The following is a 23,626-nucleotide window of genomic DNA, read 5'->3' as shown; positions in this document are numbered from 1 at the left end:
CAATGCTGCCCAAGCCCACAAGTCCAACATTAACCCATTAACCCAGCACCAGTCCACAAAGTCCTCCACCTCACAAATCAGAGGCAATGATGCAGACTGCAGGAGGAAAGTTGAGTCAGTAAACGAATAAGCATCTCAGCACTAGCAGGGGTCTCCACACGGCTACTCCAGCACCCAGGGCTGCATCGGGGTAGGTCCATGTGGCTTCTCCTTGGGGATGTCTTGTAGGAAGTCAATCTTGCAAGCTGAAGCAGGGAACTGCTAAGGCATCTGCACCCTGGTGCAACCATCACAAAGCAAGAGACCTGAGAACTAGAAAGGCGAGGCTTACCACCCATTTATCCCTCTGCCTTTCAATTAGCCCCACATGTGTTTATCGGCCAAGTTGGCACAATTAACTAACTCAATCTGGATGATAAATTATAAAGTCACCTGCCTTAGTCCTTAGTGCACCTTACTCCTCAAAATACTCCCCTTATGTTTCAACACTTTAAAGAGGTCTGGTGCAGCAATTGTAGGAGTGAACACATTCCAAGTCCATGGCTCATAGGTCAGCCTTGACTCAAGTAGCTGAGATGTCTGATGAAACCAATGTCAGTAGGTGAGACAACAGGCTTCTGACTTTAGGAACCAAGGGATTCAAAGTCAGCAGATAACGTGGCAGACTGGTGGTGACTTCCAGGATCGCAATATGGCGATTGGCTCAAATCTAAAGAACTGGAGTTTGGATAACAAGCCAGATGCAGGATCCACACCCAGAAAAAAACAACCTCCCACCCCCACCCCCAGCATCCACTTCTGCTGGAAGTAGACCACATCCCTGAAGAAACTTACTTTCAACTGATTGACTGCTCATAGTAGATTTCATTATGAAAGCTCTCACCTTTCTGATTACCATGTCTTAACTGCCAAACTATTGGAAATACTGGCTCAGCTAAATTGGCACAAAACCCTGACTGTCGCTGAGAGTGACTGTCATTCTAATATTGTCCACTTTTGTACAACAGTCTTTTCATCAGCAAGTTGCTGATGCTGGGAATTATTCACAAAGTCTGGGAGAATTCCAAAGAGCCACAGCTCATACATCCCAAAGAAGGACCCTTGTCAAGCCTACCCACTACGCACACCAAGTGACTCCCCTGGGACTGGACCTCGGGGTACCCACCAGAGTGCACATGAACTCTCCATCCTCAAAATCAGCCTCTGGGGAGGGGGCGAAATCTCCACGCGATTTAACACTAAGATTCTTGCAACTGAACTGAGCCAAGATGAACGCATGGGAGGACAGTCCAGATTCCTGGATAAGAAACCTTCAAAATAGAGTTGCATTTTTTGGTCACAGACAAACCCAGCTGAAGAGACATACATGTTATTTGGCTCAGGCTTTTTCTGAACTTCAGGTTCTTTTTATGCTGTGGCTATATCGTGATACTTCATTGTTTATGATTGGGAAACATTTTATGTCTTTCATTAACAATGGACCCAGCAGGATGGCCTGGTGTCTCCATGCCTTTACAGATGTTCTAGGGCTATGCTGATTTCGGATCAGAGTAATTATGTAAGTGAAGTTGTAATGAAAATTCCCCATCAATATTGTGGTGCCCAGATACTGATTCGTCCCTTTCCAGTGTGTGCGGGTTCCTGCAGCCCGCAGTGGGTGTACTCGTGTTTATCTTGGCGCCACCAAGTGGCCATTTTAGGAAAACCAAGGATGGGGGGAAATTTAAAAACCACCACTGCCTTTCTGGTTCTGAATTTGGAGAATGCTTTTGGAAACAGCATCTAAAACAAAACAAAACAAAGAACTACAGGGAATGGTTCATTGATCAAGATCAAAGCAAAAGGATAAGAAAACAAGAAACGTTCGTTGTTGTTTATAACAACCTTATCAAAAGTGAACAATATATCCATCAGGAATTAAACTCTTAAAAATGAAGCTGCTTAAGGGAGTAGAAAGCTCTGTCATTCTCTGGCAGAGCAGCGGGTGCTTTCAAACTGTTGACCTTGCAGATCGCACCCCAACATGTAGCCACTACACCAGGGTCGCCAGGAGTCTCGCTGACTTGCTGGCAGTGAGAAATGAGCATACTTGCTTCATTCTTTCACATTCTCAAAGGGTCAGGAACTATCTAAAAGCACAGCCAAAGTGAGCAGACGTGTGGAGGAGCGAGAGTACATCGCGACAAGGAACAGCCTCCTCCACAGAGCAGAAGGCAAGCACTGTCTCTGCTGAGAACAGACTGCGCACCCATCGGCCGCGTCAGCGCTGCCAGGCCTCTCTTGTGCATCATCCAGCTTAACACAGCCAGTGGGCCAGACACCGGGGGCACCCCTTCCACTTCATCTCCATTGGTCTTGGGCGGACTTCAGGCAGGGCCAGCCAGGACTATAGGCCTAGTGCTTCCCAAGCCCTCTTCCAAGGGTCTGCTAAGTTTGCCCAGGTTGGATAGAGTCTAGGGAAATTAACACCAGGCAGTTACCATGGACTGACTAGGGTCGGAAGAGGATGGATAGAGAATGAGATCTGAGAATGAGATGGTCCATCCCTAGCGGCGCCCCGGGTAAAAGGACTAATTGAAACGTTAGCTGTTCGGAGCCATCCGCGGATCCCCCAGGAAGAGTTTCCTGGCGTTAGATGTATGCTCCGAATCGGCTCCGCAGTGGGCCCTCATCTGAGAAGAAGCCCTGGTTAATGACATGCTGAGCTGGTAACAGGAAGTAGAAGAGTGTAAGAGATGTGCGTCTGAGTTTGCCCAGAGGTACTTGGACGAGAAAGGCACTGAAATCCACCTGCGGCACAGGTCTGCTCTGGGAGGTGGGGCTCCGCCAGCGCCACCATCAGTTCATCCGGCTTCATGGCGATTGCTTTACTGGCTGCCAGTGAAGTCCAAAAAACATATTTGTTATATTCCACATGTGATAAAGCCAGAGAAAAGATGTCTAGTTACCTTGAAAAACAGAAGTTCATAATGAACTAGACGTACTAAGTGAACTTGACATGTAGATTTTTTAAAATGTAATTCTCTGGTACCTATTTTTACTAAGTATGCTAGTCTGGATACTTTAGAGAAACAAATCCACAGAATCTCATGTATAAGAGAGCGTTTTATATAAAGGTTAAGTGCACATCAAGAAAACATCCCAACCCAGTGCTGCCCAAGTCCAACATTAACCCATTAACCCATATGTCTGACACCAATCCACAAAGTCCTCCTCCATCTCACAAAACACACACGATGATGCCGACTGCAGGAGGAAAGCCAAATCAGTGAATGTGTAAGCATCTTGGCGCTGCCAGGGGTCTCCACACAGCTGCTCCAGCACCCAGAGCTGCATCAGTGTAGGTCCATGGCTTCTCCTTGGGGAGGTCTTTCAGGAAGTGAGCCTTGCCAGCTGAAGCAGGGAATTAGCTAAAGCAGCTACAACCTGGTCTGACCATCAGAAAGCAAGAGATTCGAGAACTTGAAAGGCTAGGCTCCCTGAGCCATTTATCGCTCCGCCCTTCAATTAACCCCACATGTGTTTATCAGCCAGGTTGTCACAATAAACTAACTACCTCACTAAGTAATAGTAACGATCTTTACATTTTACTTAAATTTTACCAAGGAGGTTAGACGTCTCCTTGTCGGCCAGCCGTCCGTTTGCATTTCCTTGTTCCTTAGACATCAGCAAGAAGCTCTGCAGGAGGGCCAGAGGACTCCCAAATCAAAAGACCAGCTCTCTGCCCATGAGTCCGCACTCACTCAGTGACCCTAGAGAACAGGGTAGAACTGCTCCGGTGAGTTCCCCAGCCTGTCACTGCTCCCGGAGTAGAAAGCCCCATCTTTCTCACACAGAGCCTCCAGCTGGTGGTTTAGAACTGAAGACCTTGAGGATGGCAGCCTAAGGCGTACTCACTATACCACCTGGGCTCCTCCCACTATGGGACGAGAGCTGTGTTTTCCTTTTTCTTATACAGAATGTTTTAGAGAATAATGTTTACTGTTAGAAATCAGGGATGCTGTTTACACTTCTACTCATGACTTAGTAGTTTACTTTGTTTTCAATATTTGTATACTAATTATTGTAATAGTTGGATCAATGTTCTAGTAACTTTAAAAATGCAAAAAAAAAAACACCTTTGCATTTGGGAACCTCTTTTCCCAAGAAGGAAATTACTGTTTGATTCTATCTCCAGAAGAGCAAATCATTTAAACGATTTAAAATATCCACATAATGTATAGCGTGGGTCTCTTAGACGAATGGCGTGTTTTACTCCTCATTGTTAGAGCTTCTTTCTTAAAGGGCTAGGGCATTTAAGCATTAGGTGTTTTGGTTTAATTTCTTACGTTTTTTTTGCCTTTGGGGAGTCTTTGAAATTTCTTATCCTATTCCTTTACTTTTTTGTGTGTGACTTCTAAAAATCATCAAAATAGGAGCTGTGTTGAATTTGAAAGCTTTTCCAACTCTATTTGCTCATTCCCTCTGGAGACAGGCTATCCCAATTACTCTAGTCGCATTTCTGCACCATTTCCTTCGCTGTATGAGGGATGTAATTAGCCTGCACATCTGGTATAAAATGATTGGCTAGTGTTATAGGTTTCACGAATTAATACAAACTTTATTTTGAATGTTAAGGGCTCTTAATTAGGTTTAAAAATAGCTCTCAACTCTGCTTATGATCAAGCCTGATCCATGTGCTGTGATGGGGTTTCAGAAGGGAAAGTGGTGGACGGGAGACTCATCTCTGCAGGGTGGTTGGATGTGAAGTGGCTGGACAGGAGACCTCCTGGGGTGGGGGTGGGGTGGGGCTGGGGTGGAGAGCTATTCAAGAAAAGGTATTGATTCAGAATCCCGTCATGACTGTAAGGGAATTATGGGGAAGGGGGTAGCCCTGGGTCTGCCCAATGGCAAGGAGATTGTGGGGTTTTTGCTTCTTTGTTTTTGCGGGGGGTGTGTGGGTGGGGTGGGGGGTAGGGCACCCTGGTAGGTGGGACTGAAGCTCCAGGACTGAAAGGAACCATTGAGCAGTGGGCGTTTGCATATTTTAGATTCAAAAGCCTTTTGAAAACAAATTACTATGTTCATATCAAATCATCTCCATCGGGCACATTTGGGTTAACACATACACTGTGCTGAGGAGCCCTCGTGGCATAGTTGTGATGGGTTGGGTTCAGAACCTCAAAGTCAGCAGTTCGAGACCAACAGCAGGCTGCTCCATGGGAGAAAGACAAGGCTTCTATTCCTGTAAGGAGCTAACAGTCTTGGAGACCCACTGGGGGCAGTTCTATCTGCCCTGTGGGCTCATTATGAGTTGGAATGCACTCAAGGACAGCGAGTAGTTTCAGTTTAGAGTACACTAGTTCCCATTTTTAAAATATGTGTTTTTTTCAATAATGGTGCAGTAGTTAAATATTCTAGTCAGTGGTTAAGCATTTGGCTGAGTGCTAAGTTAAAGGTCAGTCGTTTCAAATCCAGCAGCCGTTCAGAGGGAGAAAAGATCTGACGTTAAACTTTGGTAAAAACAATGACCCCCTAGGGGCATTCTCCTCCAGCCTACAGGGTCACAATGTATTGGAAGCCTCTAGAGCAGTGGTTCTCAGCCTTCCTCACACTGCAACCCTTTCATACAGCTCCTCATGCTGTGGTGACTCCCAACCATACAATTATTTCGTTGCTACTTCAGAACTGTAATTTTGCTGCTGTTATAAATCATCATGTAAATATCTGATGTGCAGGATGTATTTTCATTGTGACAAATTGAACATAATGAAAGCATAGCAATTAATCAGGAAACCATATGTAATTATATATTGTGAAATATTTATTTCTAATGACAAATAATGAACTTTTATCTTGAAGCATGGTGTAGCATGGGTAACAGTCTTCAAGCCGGGTACTTGTATGTGGGCGTATCTGCATGTGGGAGACCAATATTTTCCAATGGTCTTAGGTGACCCCTGTGAAAGAGTGGTTCGATCCCCAAAAGGGTTGCGACCCACAAGTTGAGATCCACTGGTCTAACAGCAAAAGCCGTTGGATTGCTGTCTCATACAGCATGAACGTGTCAAACAGTAGGGTTCCCTAGCGAGGAGTTTGCTTCCTTAGCAATAGAACAGCCCATATGGCTGTGATATGTCAGCAGATGGTGAGATCCTTGCCCCAGGTGCAGGAACCACACGTCAAGGCCGCAAAAGGCACATGTGGCTTCTGGTTCCTGTGTTTGACAGTGCAGAGGACTCCATCATGACTCACCTTCCTACTGGTCCATGCTGGTTTATATTGTATTCTTGGATGCATGGCTTAATACTGTGACCACCTAAGTGCTAACCCCATGTGAATTTGTAGGTCTGCCTTTAGCAATTGCTTCTTCTTTTTGTTATTGTAACATTTTAGTAGAAAGTACCGTCCGCCCATTCAAAATGTTCTTTAGTGTCACTGTTAGGTTAGCTAACCACAAAGTCAGAGGTTCAAACCCATCAGCCACTCCAAAGGAGAAAAATGAGGCTGGCCAGCTCCTCTAAGGATTCATCGCCTCAGAAACCCTAAATACACTGGCTGTGAACTGGAATGAGCGTGATGGCGTTTGGTTTGGTTTCAGTGTATTCCATAGATGTGCCACCGTCCCTAGTACCGACTGGAGAGCAGTTTCATCTCCCTACAAAGAAACCATGAGCCTTGTAACTCTCATCCCCAGTCCTTGCCTGCTCCACGCCCTAACCAACCCCTGATCTTTTTGTCTCTGTAGATGTGCTTATTCTGAACATTTTATATAAATGGACTTTTATAACTTAGTCTTTTGTGGCTGCCTTCTTTCACTTAGCTACTGTTTCAAGGGTTTTCCAGATGGTACACAGTATGGTACACTGTTAGTCCGGGTTGACTAGAGAGACAAATTCATAGATGTGTATATGTACAAATGTGCTTGACACAATTGATGTATGTATGGATTGTGATAAGAGTTGTATGAGCCCCTAATTAAATGATTAAAAAAATAAGAAAGTTTTATATCAAAGAGTAATTGTATATTAAGAAAACATCACATCCTCATCCAGTTCAAGTCTATAAGTCCTATATAGCCCATATGCCCGATACCAGTCTATAAATTCCTTTTCAGACTCACACAACACATGCAATGATGCCAAATGCAGGAAGATCACAGGCCAGTGGGTGGAAAGTCTTGTGGATCCAGTGGTGGTGGAAGCATTTCAGTGCTGGCAGGGTCTCCACGTTGCTCCACCAGCTCCAGGGGTCTGGCTCCATCAGCTTAGTGCCATGTAGCTTTCAACAGGAATGTATAACACAGAGTGTGGGTCTGGCCTCCAGTGAGCTAGTTATCTCCTTTATGCCTCCAAATGAAGTAATGAAGCTGCGACCTGATTGACAGGCCAAACTCCACCCCTTCACTCTCAATAGTCTCAAATTGACAGCAGATTATGTAACTACCATTCCTTTTTATTCAAAAACAAAACAAACTGCCATCAAGTTGACGCCACCTCATAGGAACCCCATAAGATGGGATAGAACTGCGCCTGTGAGTTTCTGAGACAGTAACTGTTTATGGGAGTAGAAAGCCCGCCTTTCTCTCTCTGAGCAGCTGGTGGGTTCAAACTGCTGATCCTTCAGTTAGCAGCCCAACCACTACGCCACCAGGGTTCCTTCTTCCACTGTATAGATTGAACACATTTTGTTTACCCATCCATCAGGTAATGAATGGGCATTTGATTTGTATCCATCCTTTGACTACTGTGAATAATGCTGCCATAAACAATTGTGTACAAGGTGTTTTTTTTTTTACAGTTTTATCAGTTTTATTGGCACATAATCCACACATCATACAATTCAATGGTCCAGTCATATCAAGAAGAATTGCAAGTACAAGTTTTAAAAATAGCTTTACTGCCATATGCTTAGCATATCACACAATGTAATTGTTCAATCATATTAAGAAGAGTTTTGAAATCATCACCACAATCAGTTTCAGAATGTGAACAGGTTTTGATGTGAGTTTGTTTTTTCATTTCTTTTGGATAGATGTCTAGGCATGGAACTGTGGGATTCCAAAGTCTGTGTTTACTTGATGTTGAACTGTTTCCCAAAGTGGCTGCACCACTCTGCCTTCCCACGGGCAGTCATGAGGATTTGCATCTCACCGCACGCTCAGAAATACCTTTTATTATCTCAGCCGTTCATTCTAGTTTTTGGCCTACAATAACAATGACTGTGAGGAGTCCTGGGTGGTGCACCTGGGTCAAGCAACCGTCAAGTTGGTGGTTTGAATCCACCCCGAGGCCCTGTTAGTGTCAGATTCCCCAGTAAACTAATTCAGTCCTTGTGTTCATTTACTAATCTGTAATGAGTGGTTAGAAGAACCCTGGTCAGGAAGTGGTTATCTTGAGGGCGGAGAGCCTCAAGGTCAGCAGTTCAAAACCACCAGCTGCTCCTTGGGAGGAAGATGGGGCTTTCTGCTCCGGTCACGAGTTGCCTTCTCAGAAACCCACGGGGGCGGCTCTATTCTCCTCTGGAGTCCCTATGAGTCAGCATCGACTCAATGGCAGTGAGAGTTGAGTGAGTGAATATTTAGGAAGATTAGTAACTAAGCACACGTGAACCTGTGTTTACCTTGCCTGTTGGGTATCCCATCCCTGAGCATCTTAAGGAAAGGGCCTGTTGGACTCCTTTCAAAAGATCACAACCATTGAAAACCAGGGTCACACACTTCTGCTAGGACACGGGTGCACATGGAGTCGCTGTGAATCTGAATCAAGCCAACAACAACTTTCTGGGCTCGTCAGTCTGCTGGATGGGAACTGATATTTCCCCGTGGTTTTAATTTGCACTCCCCTAGTGCCTAATGGTGTCGAGCATCTTTTCATGATTATTGGTCACGTGTCATCTTTTTTCCATTTTAGAAATTGTTTGTCTTTTTGTAAAAATTATTTGTGTAGTCTTGCGACAAGTCCCTTATCAGAGAGGTAATTTGCGAATATTTTCTCCCATTCTGTTGGTTTTTTTTCCTTGCCAGTGTCTTCTGAAGCATAAAGTTGTCATTTGGGGGAGAAAATTCATACTTTCAAATATTATTCTGACTCATTAGCTAGGATAGTATTATTTGTCCTCATATTACTTCAATATTTTTGGTTCGCACTTATTTATTTATCGTGGGTTGGGTGAAGATTTATAGAGCAAATGAATTCTTTACTCAACAATTTTTTTCAAAACCATTTTATTTGGAGTTAATACAGATACCTATCATCCCATAGTTCAAGCACGCCAAGCAGTATTGTACAATTGCTACCACACTCAGTTTCAAAACATTCTCTTCCTTCTTGAACTCCTTGATAGCTGCTCCTCTTGACCCCCTCCCCCATTGTACCCACCTGGATCCCTTCTTCTACTTGTAGTCTCTGTAGGTTCATTAGCCCTGGGTTTCATGTACCAAAACACAGGAAAACATGTAACAGAGTTTGTTACGCCCCACATAGTTCAATGCCTTTGGATAGTTAATGAGATATAAGTCAACATCTTTCTGGTATTTTCTGCTTTCAGCCACGATCCTATCTGACATCAGCAATGATATACCCCATGCCCCGTCCTCTTCAGAAGCTGACTTCAATTTCTGGCAGTCTCTGTTGATATTCTGTTCCAACCATTTACAATTTTTCTTTAGCACAATTTTACTTGTGTGTGATATTAATAAGATTGTTCTATAATCTCCACATTACGTTAGGTCACCTTTCTTTGGAAGAGGCACAATTATGCACCTTTTCTGATCAGTTGGCCAGGCAGCTGCCTTGCAAATTTGGGGGCATATACTAATGAGGGCGTTCAGTGCTGCATCCGTTTGTGGAAACACTTCTACTGGTGTCCCATCAATTCCTGGAGCTCTGCCTTCATGAAGGCCTTCAGTGCAGCTTGGGCTTTCTCCTTCAACACCATTGGTCCCTGATCACGTTACAGTTGATCTTGACAATTGTCTCTTCCCAGAGGTGGAGACAATTTGATTCCTGTGTACTCCATCTGGTGAAGTCCACATGTACAATTGCCATTGAGGTTGTTGAAAAGGTATTTCCAACAGAAATGTTATTGGCCTTGCAAAATTCTATCATGTGATCTCCAGTTTCAGTTCTATCACTAAGGTTATATTTTCCAACTACTGATCCTTCCTCTTTGTTGCCTATTGTCTCATTCCAAGCCCCAGTAATTATCAATGCATCTTGATTGCATATTAGATCAATTTAGACTGAAGAAGTTGGTAGAATTCTTTGATTTCCTCATCATTTAGTTTATTTGGTGGTACATAAAATTGAATCACTGTATTAACTGGTTGTCCTTGTATGTATATAGATATTATCTTATCACAGATAATTTTGTACTCAAGATATATATTGAAATATTCTTTTTGACAATGGGTGTAACACCATTCCTCTTGAATTTGTCATTCCCCAAATTCTAAACGATATGAATATTTGATTCAAATTGGCCAACATTCCAGTCTATTTCAGCTCACTAATGACTAAGATATCTATCTTTACGTGTTCCATTTCATTTTTGATGACTTGCAGTTTTCGTGGATTCATGTTTTATATATTCACTATTCTCGTTACTAATGGATTTTTGTGGCTCTTTCCCCTCATTTGCAGTTGTACTTCAACAGCAGGTGAAGGTCCTAAACACTCAACCCACGTCATTAGCACACGCTCTGCTTTGAGAAGGCACTTCCGCCCCAGTCATATTTTGAGTGTCTTCCCACCTGAGGGGCTCACCTTCTGGCCCGATATCAGACAATGTTGCATGGCCACTCATCAGGTTTTCTGTGGTGAATTAACTATTCAGCAGTAGAGCACCTCTTCCTTTTTCCTAGTCTGTCTTAGTCGGGAAGCTCCATGAAACCTGCCCAGTATGGGTGATCTTGTTGATATTTGAAATATGGGTGACATCACAGCAACCCACAAGCCACCACAAAATGACAAGCTGACAGACAAATGGTGGAACTGGCCACCGATGTATGAATGCACTTATGGGCTCTCAAACTTACTCCACTTACCTCTATGTCTGTCCTGATGCCAGTAGTACGACCCTGTCTCGATCACTCTTCCTTGATCATCCTCAAACTTTGCTCTTCTCGTTCAAGCTCGTTTAGTTTTAGTTTCTATTCCATTGCATTTCCACATGAATTTCAGGTGCCACTTGGTAATTCCTACAAAGAAGCTTGCCGATTCCAAAAATGATCAACTGGGATCCTGATGAGGATTGTATAAAGTTGTAGAGCCCCTTGGGAAGTATTGTCAATTTGACAACATTATGTTTTCCAGTCCTTGAACATGTAATGTCTTTTATTTATTTAGTAATTAGTTTCACTAAACAACGTTTTCTACTTTTCAGGATACAAAATGTACACTTCCTCTGTTAAATTTGTTCCTATGTGTCTTATTCTTTTTGATGATGATATAGATAAACTTTTAAAATGTGAAATTTCAGATTATTCATAGCAAATTTAAAAGAGTACTATTGATTTTATGATTTTTTTGTATATTGATCATATAGCCTAAAACCTTGAGCTTCTTTATACTTCTTTTTTTCTTTATTAGTTCTAAGAGTTTCATAAGTCCATTGTTATTTATAAGATCACATCTCTTACTTGAAAATGTAGTTTTACTTCTTCGTTAATCTATAAGTCTTGGAGTTCACTTTCTTGCCTAACTGCCCTAGTACAGTGAGCCTCCTATGTGCAATGAACCTATGTTAGAGAGGAGGGATGATGGCAGACAGCCTTGCCTGCTTTCTGGTCTCAGTCTTTCCTCCTGAAAATCCTGGTAACTAGAGGGTTTTCATAGATACCCTTTACCTGGTGGAAGGAATGTCTTTGTATTCCTAGTTTGCTGAGTGCTTTTATCACCAAAGGATGCGGGGTTTTGTCAGATGCTTTCTTCACATCTTACCAGGTGATCATGAATTTTCTGGTTTCTGGTCTACTAAGATGATGGATTACACTAAATGATTTTTTTTAATGTTAAACCAACTTGACATTCCTGGGAGAAATCCCACTTGGTCATGGAGTATACTTCTGTTTACATGTTTCTGGATGTGATTTGCCAGCCAGCACTATGTTGAGAATTTTGGGATCCATATTTTAAAGCGAGATGGGCTGCACTTTTCTTTTCTCATGGCATCTTTGACTGGTTTTGTTATCAAGGTGAGAGCTGCTTGGCCTTACAGGATGAATTGAAATATAATCTTTCTTTGTCGAGCTTTTTAGAAGAATTTTGCTTTAAGTGTCGAGCAGAATTAACGCCTGAAGCCACCGAGAGCTAGGATTTTTGTGTACGTGTGCAGGGGGGATAGTTTTGTGTTTCTCTGTTTCAGGCCTATTTAGATTGTTGATTTATTCTTGAGACAGTTTCCGTTTTATCTCCCTAGGAATTTGTCATCCAAGTTACTGCATTTATTGTCACACATTTTTCGTAATGATAATGTCCTCGCTTTGATTTATGACTTTAGCAATATTTCTTATGGGGTTTTGGTTTGTTTGTTTAGTTAGCTAAGCATTTATAAATTTTGTGGATTTTTCAAATTGAGATGTCTTGATGTTCTCTATCTTACTGTTTTAGTGTCTAATACCTATTGCAATGACTACACAGAACTCACAGACAAAATCCATGATTAAAGTGTGCATTAAGGAAGTTAATAAGTTGTAAAACCACAAAGTTGGCAGTTTGAAATCACCTATGTTTCCTCAAGAGAAAGATGAGGCTTTCTTCTCCCGTAAAGAGTTACAGTGTCGGAAACCCACAGCGGCATTTCTACCCAGTCTTGGATCACCATGAGTCAGCATTGACTCAATGTCAGTGAGTTTTTATTAAAGGATTTATTTTACATTCTATTGCAAAATCTTCCATCTTTTGTGAAGTTCTACTGTTTCTTCTCTCTCTCTTTTTTTTTTCTGTTTGCTTTTTAAAAACCATTTTATTGGCATTCATCCATATACACAATTCAATTGTTCCGTCATATCAAGAAGAGTTGTACAATCATCACCACAATGTTTCTTCTCGTTAGTGATGTTCCTCCTTGTTTCCACTTCTGTCTTACAATTTCCTTATTAGGATATTATGTTCTGTGGAACTATATCTGCAATAATTCTTTGACACTTGAGTTTGAGGTTCCTTTTTAATGAGAAGATTTACATTTGCGTTTGCAGACATCTGATATGTGATCAACTCGGAGCATCTTTAAATCTTCCATCTAAATGCAAACTGTCTACATTTTGGACCCAAACTTCTGTAAGGATAAAACACAAATTCCTGAAGCCTAAATCTGTCCTTCACTCAGAGGTACGTTAGGATGTATAAGTCTTATGTTCTCCTCAACAGAGACAGGGACTTTGGTGTCCAGAATCAACGCTCAGCTTTTTTAAAGCTTTCTGTTGTAGCCTCATGAAGGAAGGCCTCCCCTTCATACAGAGGACTTTGTCTCCTTTCCTTTCAACTGACCATGTCCACGCTGAGGGCCTGCACAAGGCTGAGAACTCCTCACCAGCTAACACCACACACCTCACCAAAGAGAAGGAGTGCCATTAATAGAAAGAAGCCATCACATGAGAGGTGAACTGACGAAATAGCTGGCCAAATACAGCCGGCTAAAGTTTAGTTGATAATTTTGTATGGCCTAAGAAGGATGCTATAATTCTCCAAAGGGCCCTTGGCAGAAAAAATGGTTCAAATGAGAACCCTGGGCCGCTAGAATAGGTAGATGTTACTAAGTGACTGCCTCTCCAAACTCATGTTTGTTTGTTTTATCATTTTGGACTCTGAGGACATTCTTTTACTTTTTCTGCCAGTTCAACTATACATTTAATAGTTTGTTGCTGTTTTAATATTTAAAATTTGCTACTGTTGAGAAGACAATGGTAGATGATTTATACGGAAAGGATAATTAGAGCTCCTAGGCGGCTATCTTACTAAAATGGAAGACTATAGTTTTATGTTTTTACAGTTGGAGCTTTAAATTGGCTAGAATTTATTTTTTGTGATTGGTGTGTAATAAAGATAAATTTTAATTCCATCCATTTTAATTCAAGCAGCATAAAAAGAAAGGTACAGTGGAAAATGGCTATTGAGTCAGTGAATGATATTCATTCTGAGTTCAGCTGTAGGGGCAACATAATTCACAGAAAGCAAATATCAAACAATAAGCAAATTGTACTTAGTGGCTTTAATGTCTACCACCTACTCCAACTCTGATGCTTTTTGATATAAAGGGTTGAAAGGACCTTCCTTCTTTTTTATCAACTGCATGCCCGTGTCTCCTCTGCTCTGAAATACTACTCTTCCTAGTCGAGCTTCGAGCCTGAGGGTTTCGAAGCTCTTCCCTGATGTGAGCAGCTCCTCCAGATGGAGCGGGGCTGAATGAAAGCAGAAGGTGAAGACGGTGGACAGAGTTTAGGGTCATGCACGTGTGCACCTTGGGCTCACATGCCCTGATGTGAGCAGCTCCTCCAGATGGAGCGGGCTGAATGAAAGCAGAAGATGAAGACGGTGGACAGAGTTTAGGGTCATGCACGTGTGCACCTTGGGCTCACATGAAGGTAGCGCAGGGCTCTAGTAATAAGTTATCTTCATAGTTTATCTGTAACTCCAATCTCATTTAAATAGTAGAAACAGGATCTCAAGATAAATACTATTAGGTTAAACGGAAGGCTTGGTCTAATTCTTTGCTATACCAAATCCATGTTAAAGAAATGACACTGATGAAAAGGTGACAGTCATTTTGTTAGTGACTTTTCTTGTAATATACAGCTACTTCAGAAGAGACAGCACCAAACGAAGACTATCCTCTGAGGCTATTTTATCCATTTCAGGAAGCCTGTGCTCTCTTTTGATTGGAATAGAAAAGTTTGGTCTCTGTCATTTTTGAGAAAATTATTATCATGCTCCCATGAGCACTGATTGTGGGTCCAAGCAAGATGAAATCCTTGACAACTTCAATCTTTTCTCCATTTATCAAGGTGTCACCTATTGGCCCCGTTGTGAGGACTTTGTTCTTCTTTACATTAAATTGCAAGTCATCCAAGGCTACGATCCTTGATCTTCATTAGCAAGTGCCTCAAGTCCTCTTCACTTTCAGCAAGTTGTGTCCCCTGAATAACAAAGGTTGTTAATAAGCCTTCAATGCTCACGGGAGCAGCAGTCAAGAGGCAAAAAGACATGTTGCATTGGGTAAATCTGCTGCACAAGACCTCTTCTGAGTATTGAAATGCAAGGATGTTACTTTGAGAACAAAGGTGAGCCTGACCCAAGCCATGGTATTTTCAATTGCCTCATATGCTTTTAAAGGCTGGACATTGAATAAGGAGGGACCAAAGAAAAATGGATGCATGTGAATTTCAGTGCAGGAGAAGAACATTGAAAGTACCATGGACTGCTTAAAAGACAAACCAATCTGTCTTGGAAGACGTACAGCCAGAATGCTCTTTAGAGGCAAGAATGGAATGGCTTCTTATATACTTTGCACATCTTGTCAGGAGAGACCAGTCTCTGGAGGACATCATGCTTGGTAAACTAGACAGGTAGTGAAAGAGAGGAAGACCCTCAACGACGGATTGACACAGTGGCTGCAATAAGGGGCTTAAGCACAGGAACCATCGTGAGGCGGGCGCAGAGTAGGGCAGTGCTTTATTCTGCTGAGCGGAGAGTTGCTATGGGTTGGAACTGATTGGATGGCACCTAACAACACCGCCTCATGATCATGCTTGGTAAAGTGGAGGGGCAGCAAAAAAGAGAAAGATCCTCATTGAGAAGTACTGGCATCGTGGCTGCAACAATGGGCTCACACACAAGAACAACTGTGAGTTTGGCGCAGGACCAGGCAGCGTTTCGTTCCATTGTACAGGGGGCCACTATGAGTGGAACTGATGTGGCAGCGCCTCAGAGCCACATTATTGTTCTAGCATGCAGACTCCGGCTGTATCTCGATGACAGATGTTTGAATCATTTGCTTACTTTCTTCCCCACAGCAAAGCCTTAACCATCCTTTTTTATTTCTGCTACCCTGAGTATTATTTCTTATTTTTAAAACGTGCCTACCCCTTTTCTTCAGCTCGATCACTGGCATAATTGTTTTCATCTTGCTGATATTCATAAAGTATTGTCGGTGGGCTTCCCAAACCCTAACTTAAAAGACATTCCAATGACTTCATACCCATTTACAATCATTATTACCGTGAGTGGCGATACTGGGAGAGTAGAGGGAGGGTGGTTTGGAAAGGGGGAACCGATTATAAGGAGCTATATGTGACCTCCTCCCTGGGAGACAGACAACAAAAAAAATGGGTGAAGGGAGACGTCGGACAGGGCAAGATATGACAAAATAATAATTTATAAATTATCAAGGGCTCATGAGGGACGAGAGGGGGAAAATGAGGACCTGATGCTGGGGGTTTAAGTGGAGAGCAAATGCTTTGAGAATGACGAGGGCAATGAATGTACAAATGTGCTTTACACAATTGATGTATGTATGGATTGTGATAAGAGTCGTATGAGCCCCTAATAAAATGATTTTAAAAAACCATTATTACCTTCATGACTGTAAGGTAATAATCATTGCTCCACTTCCTTGACGTCCTGTTCCCGTTGAGGGGGTGCGAGCGCTGACCACCCAGGATAATAACGGTTTTAGAGATGTCATCTAGCAAAGAAGGGGAGGGCTCTTCAAGACCCACACTTAGAAGTTTTCCCAAAGTGTCTTTTTTGCCTAAAACATGGCGGACACGGTGAAGTCTCCAATGCCGAGGGGTTGCTCTCCGCGAGGATGGAGCTGGACGGCTGCTGGTGAGCATCCTGGGTTGTCTCCAGGTGTCCCAAGGCATTGCCAAGAATAGGGCTTAATGCTCCACTGGCCCTGTTCTCCCCGGGCTTTGATCCGAGTCATTGTGGTTCTCTCTCCTGCTGGGGATTTGTATTTCCACCCCTACTGAATCAGAGCCTATGTTTTAATAAGATGTGTTCCAAAGCACCTCCTTGTTCAAGCACATAGTGTTGCCGATCCAAAATGATAGCCTTCGCCAAGTGAGGTGGTTAGTTTATTGTGCCAACCTAACTGATAAACACGTGTGGCATTAATTGAAGGGCAGAGGGATAAATGGTTCAGTGAGTCTTGCCTTTCTAGTTCTCTGGTCCCTTGCTTTCTGATGGCGGGACCAGGGTGCAGCTGCCTTAGCCAGTTCCCTGCTTCAGCCGGCAAGGCTCACTTCCTGCAAGACATCCCCAAGAGGCCACATGGGCCTACCCCAATGCAGCTCTGGGTGCTGGAGCAGCCGTGTGGAGACCCCTGCCAGCGCTGAGATATTTACACATTCACTGATTCAGCTTTCCTCCTGCAGTCGGCGTCATTGCATCTGTTTTGTGAGATGGAGGAGGACTTTGTAGATTGGTGTCAGACATATGGGTTAATGTTGGACTTGTGGACTTGGGCAGCACTGGGTTGGGCACATGGTGCCCCCTCACTGATCCATAGCACTATGGGGGACAACACTGGAGGCACGGTGAGGGAACTGTGCCTGGTCTGACCTCCCCTGGTCCCCCACTGGGGTGAAGCACGATGGGAGTGCAACAGAGCAGCAAGGTGAGCAAAGCAACGAAGTCCCTGAGAAATCCAAAAAATAGACTTCAGGGGCAGGGCTTGGCACCTCATCAGACTGGATTGGAAAACATTCATAAAGGTCAACAAGCAGCCTTGTAACTATTTATAGCCCGCCCCCCCCCCCCACGTCTATCTACATAAGATTGGCAGGACAAACAATCCCAAGGAGAAAACAAGGGGGCTGATGGTTCCAGGGGGAACATGGGAGAGGAGGAGGTGCAGGAAAAGAAGGGGACAGCCAACAAACCCAAGGACAAGGGAACAAATGATCTAAAATCAATGGTGAGGAGGGCGTAGAATGACTGGTAGGGTTTGATCAGTGCAATGTATCCAAGAAGAATTACTGAGAGCCAAATAAAGGTAGAACATGATAGTGGGACAGGAGGAAAGTAAAAGAAAATATAGGAAAGAATTAGGAGGCAAAGGACATTTATAGAGGCATAAATACAGGTATGTATATATGTATATATATATATAATATATATATAACGATAGGGGTATAGGTCTATGTACATATATTTATTTGTTAAGTATTAAGGTAGCAGATGGACATTGGGCCTCTACTCAAGTACTCCCTCAACACAAGAACACTTTGTCCTAATAACCTGGAATTCTGTGATGCTCACCATCCTAACACAATAGCTGAGGACAACATGGGTGCACAAGCAAATGTGGTGAAGAAAGCTGATGGTGCCTGGCTATTAAAATATATAGCCTCTGGGGTCTTAAAGGCTTGAGTCATTAACAAGCAGCCATCTATCTGGGGAACAACAAAGCCCACATGGAAGAAGCACACCAGCCCATGTGATCATGAGGTGTCCACAGGATCAGGTATCAGGCATCAGAAGAACCCAAACAAACAAGCATATTGATGCAAATGAGATGGGGTGGGGGTGGGGAGCAGAGACCCAAAGCCCATCTGTAGACAATGAGACATCCCTCACAGAAGGGTCACAAGGAAGGGACGAGCTAGCTCGTGCAGTATTAGTGCAGTATTACATCGATGAAACATTCAACATTCCTTTAGTTCTTTAATGCTTCCTCCCCCGCCCCCCACTATCATGACCCCAATTCTACAAATCCAGCTAAACCAGAGCATGTGCACTGGTACAAATAAGAGCTCAAAACACACAGAATCCAGGACAGATAAACCCCTCAGGACCAATAATGGGAGTAGTGATGCCATGAGGACAGGGGAAGGTGGGGGGAAAAAGAGGGCACTGATCACAGTGATCAAGTATTATACCCCTCCCCCTGCCAAGGGGGAGGAACAAAAGAAACATGGGTGAAGGGAGACAGCAGATGATGTAACATATGAAAATAAAAAGAAGTTATAATTTATTAAGGGTTCATGCGTGTGGAAGGGGGGTGGGGAAGAGGGGCTGATACCAAGGGCTCAAGTAGAAAGAAAATGTTTTGAAAAGGATGATGGCAATATATGTACAAATGTGCTTGACACAATGGATGTGTGGATTATTATAAGAGTTGTAAGAGCCTCCCCCCCCAAAAAAAATGATTTATTAAAATCTTAAAAGAAGAAGAAGAAGTGAGGATGGCAAGGCTTCATCGCATATCCTCGTCACGTGTTATCAAGAGGGACCAGTCCTGCTTGGCAAACCTGAGGGGCAGCAAAAACGAGGCAGTCCCTCGAGGAGATCCATTGGCACAGTGGCTGCAGCAGTGGGCACACGCGTAAGAGCGATGACGAGGATGGCGCAGGGTCAGGAAGTGTATTGTTCTGTTGTATGTAGGCTTGCTACGCAGCAGAACTGACTCAATTGCACTGGACCACAACAACCACAGCACAACCCCTGGTACCTGTGCAGGTTACCTTCTATGGAAAAGACTACAGATTTGAGAACAATTCGTTCTTACATCATGGCCCCGCTCAGTACTCACCCTCAGGAAGGGAACACAGAAGACATGGGTGTTATAGCAAAGTGTGGTGAAGAAATTAGATGGTGCCTGGCTACCAGAGGAAATAGTGTCTGGGGTCTTAAAGACTTGTTTCCAAACAAGTAGCCATCTAAGTGAGATGTCAACTAAGTCCACATGGAAGAAGCACACCAACATCAGTCGTGGAGGGATTGTAAATCATGTAATTCGAAATCAAAAGAGGGAATAATATCAGAGTGTAAATTGTGAGACTAGGGTGTGCAGAAGGCGATGGATGACGGGGGGAGCCCAAGATACATTTGTGGGACCTACATAGGAACTAAGCTTCTGGTGCTTTCTCTCTATCCATAGTAGAGGGAATAATAGCGGAACGTGGTTATTAATGGAATGCATTGGAGAGATGACACTAGAAGACCAAAATGACTTGAACGGTCCCACCTCTGATGCACATTAGGCCTGATCTGGTTTCCAACATTTTCTGTATTTTTTGTTTGTTTATTTGTTCATATTTGGGTTTGTCTCAGATGTGTTATATTATTGGGGGTGACCCTCTTGAATTTTTGTTATCTGTGTTTCGGTATATGAAGCCCAGGATTGATGAAGCTACAGGGACAGCAAGTAGAAGAAGGGTTCCTGGGGGGCACACTGTGGGGAGGGGTAAAAGGGAGCTGACATCTAGTTGTTCAGGAAGGAAAAGAATGTTTGAAACTGATCGTAGTAGCAATTGTCCAACAATACGGCTCGATGCCATTGAACTACGGAATGATATGATAGCTGTATAAACTCCTAATAAAATGGTTTTGGGTGGAGGGAGTCTTGAGATGGGGAGATTGTCCTGGATGACCTGGATGGCCCCTAAGTGCCATCCTAAGGGTCATTGTAAGAGAGAGGCAGAGGAAGAACTGACTACAGAAGGAAGAACGCAGTGAGACCACTGAGGAAAGATGCTGGAGAGCTGACCTTGAAGACGGAAGCAGGGGCCGGAAGTGAAATGCTGACACACGAGCTAGGCAAAGAAGGCAGCTCTGTTCTTGTTACATGCTTCCGAGTCGGCTCCTACTCAGAGAGCCCCTACACACATCGGAATGAAAGGCTGCCGGTCCCGCACCATCCTCAACAAAAGCCGGAGTTCTAGAGGCACTGGAGGGGCCTCGACCCTGCCGCGCCTGGATTTTGGCTCAGTGAAACTGATAGTGGACTTCTGATCTTCCGAACTGCAGGAGAATAACTGTGGGCTGTTGTAAGACCCCAGATTTGAAGTCACTTCATCTTTGCCGCCATAAAGAACCATGTGGAAAAGTGGCACACCTAGCTCTCGGGTTGATTTTGACAGAGGTGGATGACACCCGTGGAGTACAGAAGAATCGTCCCAGAGGTTTCCAAAGCTGTCATCTTTATGGGAGGAGCGCACAGTACTTACGTAGTTGGCTGCTTCCTGAGATGCTGCACAATTCTTCTTCGTCGGACTGACTGATGAAATGGTGTGATGTGTGAATTATATGCCAATAAAACTATTTTCAAAAGAAAGCCTTTTAGGGAGTTTGTTAAACATGCTCAGTCTCAGAGATGACCCTGTTACTCGGGGTGTTTTGCAGCCCATCGCTTTAGAAATGTGGTTTCCAGTGGACGGTTACCGCTGAGAGCTGCCAAAGGGAGTCCCAAATGGGTAAAGAGGTGGGTCTTAAGAAAAGGCCAGTTAAGAAGAGCCTGTTGACAGAAGGCAGTCTGCAGCCTTTGCCCGAACCTCCTCCTGCATTTCATGCCGGCCTGCCGGGACAGAGGGCGTGGGGTGAGAAGGCGACGGGACGCATTTCACTGGAATCCATGAAAACAGTCGGAGGAAAGGTGCTGGCAAATCCTTCTAGACACCGAGGGAGTTTGATTTCTCACCATCATAGACATCTTAGTGTCTGGAGAATTAAAAAGAAGATCACGCCTAATTTCCCTTTTCTTCTTTCTTTAACATAATCTAGTATTCTGTGGTTGAGGACATACACGGCGAAGCACACGCGGATTCCACAGTTTTTACAGGTCCCCTCAGTGGCCTCCAGGGCGTTCTCTGGAGTGGACCAGCCCTGCGCACACGCCTTCGCCGACTCGCTCCTCTGCCGTCAGCGGGCACGCACTGCCCACCTTGCATCCTCTCGGCCCTTCTGGGTTGCAGGTGCCCATTTGGTCCCTCCTAGACACCAGCAGGGCCTCAGCTGGGAAAGAAGCAGCAGCTGGAACATGGAAGGGACAGCCACATGCTCCCCGTGACAGCCTTCGTGAGGCTGGCCCAGGACTGGGAGACGTTTCCTTCCGTTGCTTACTGTGGGGGCGGGAGCTGGAGCCCACTCAGGGGCACCCGGCAACCACAGGATGTTCTTAAAAGAGCACAGCGCTCGAGGCAGACAGTTCCCTCGTTGAGCTCACTGTTGTTTGGTTTGAAGAAGACTGCAGGGGATGTTTTGAGTTGACAGTTTAAAGAGGGCCTCAGAGCAATCATTTCAGCGATAAATCCAGCTTCCCCGGGTCCAAAAAGTCTGGGGACCATGAGCATTTGAAATTGTGTTCTGCGTTTCCACCCAATTATTGATAGTAGAGATGTAATGGGGTTTGCTAAGAATTGTCAACGAAAAAGTGTATATTTTATTTGATGACATACTTTTAGTTAATCCTCTCAATAATTTGTGGGGGTGCGGGTGGGGTACATGTGGTAGCTTTAGCTGTCTTCATGTTCTAGGCAGGGAACCTGGAGTTCAGAGAGGTTAGGTAAATTGCCCATGGCCACACAGTCCATAAGTCCTGAGGCAGGGATGGTGATTCCAAGGTGAGCTGACCCCACATCCCGTGGGATGTGTTATGATGCTTTTAGAGGAATGCTGGGCTGCCCCGGGAAAACGTGATGGACACCAAAACATCTGGTGAAGTGGAAGGACCTCGCTTATGCTAGTCTACAAGGTACACTTGGAAAATAATCATCTTTTCTTCATGCGCCTTCCCTCTCTCACATGTCAGGAGCTCACTTGTTCAAGATTAGGACTATTGCTTATCAAACCACCAGTGTAGGAAGCTGTGAAGACAAGCAGGTGAGCTGCTGCCAAGAACACAGCACGGGGTGGAAATCATATCACAATAGAGACGTACAAGGGGGTCCTGAGAGAGGTGAGCGTTGGTTTTGATTTCTTGTTGGTTGGTTTTCTTGTCTCTTTTGGTCTTTTGTGTTGGTTTGTGGGCCATCTGTTCTCTGCCTTCAATTCTATTCAAACTGTATTTTTACCTCATAAAAGGACAGAGCAGTTATATGAATATATTCCAATGTATCAAAAGTATGGTTTTATTAGTCACTCTCCCAACATCGTTCTCTTCATGGTGATAGGCTGGCATCGTCCCTTCTGTGTGTCTCAACTGCCCGTGATGATAGCAATGTGGAAAGTGCCACTGGGGTTAAAAGTCCCATAATTCCAACAACTTACCCAGTTACCACAGAAATTTAAGCATCCTAACAACCTTATGTTTCCATGGGAGTCTGCAGTTTACAGCTTCATTTTATACCTATAACCATATGTATAAAATGTTCCTTACTATAATGTTGTAGGGTCTGGTAGGCAGGTATTGCTATCTCTATCTTTGCCAACAAAGGACTCCTGGTGGCATAATGGATTGCGCATTGGGCTGCTAACCCAAAGGTTAGCAGTTCTAACCTACTTGCTGCTCCTGGTGAAAAAGATGAGGCTCAGAAAGATTTCCTGCCTTGGAAATCCAAAGGGACAGTTCTTCTCTCCCCTTTAAAGATGCTCTGAGTCAGAATTGCCTTGATGGCCATGAGTATTTTGTCACCACGGAAAATAAGAAGAGACAGTGAGAAGAGATCACTCAACACTATCAGACTAGTAAGAGGTGTTGGCATAATCTGCTGGGTATTCCTTAATAGCCTGATTTCACCTAAAGGGTATCAAAGTTCCATGTTTGGTGAAGTACGAGTACCCAGATGGGAGTGGGGGGAATATTGGTCTTTAGTCTCTGGGCGATGCAAATGGTTAGCATGCTCAGTTGCTCACCCAAAGGTAAGTGGTCCAAGGTCACTATGAGGGAGAGGCCTGGTGATGCACTTCTGAAAAAAAGTTGTTGT

This window comes from Echinops telfairi, unplaced genomic scaffold (assembly GCF_000313985.2).
Source record: "Echinops telfairi isolate 266 unplaced genomic scaffold, ASM31398v2 ScPeMD7_9;HRSCAF=40, whole genome shotgun sequence".
NCBI classification, from domain to species: Eukaryota; Metazoa; Chordata; class Mammalia; order Afrosoricida; family Tenrecidae; genus Echinops; species Echinops telfairi.
The sequence above is the reverse complement of the archived record's forward strand: the minus strand, read 5'-3'. Positions refer to the sequence as shown.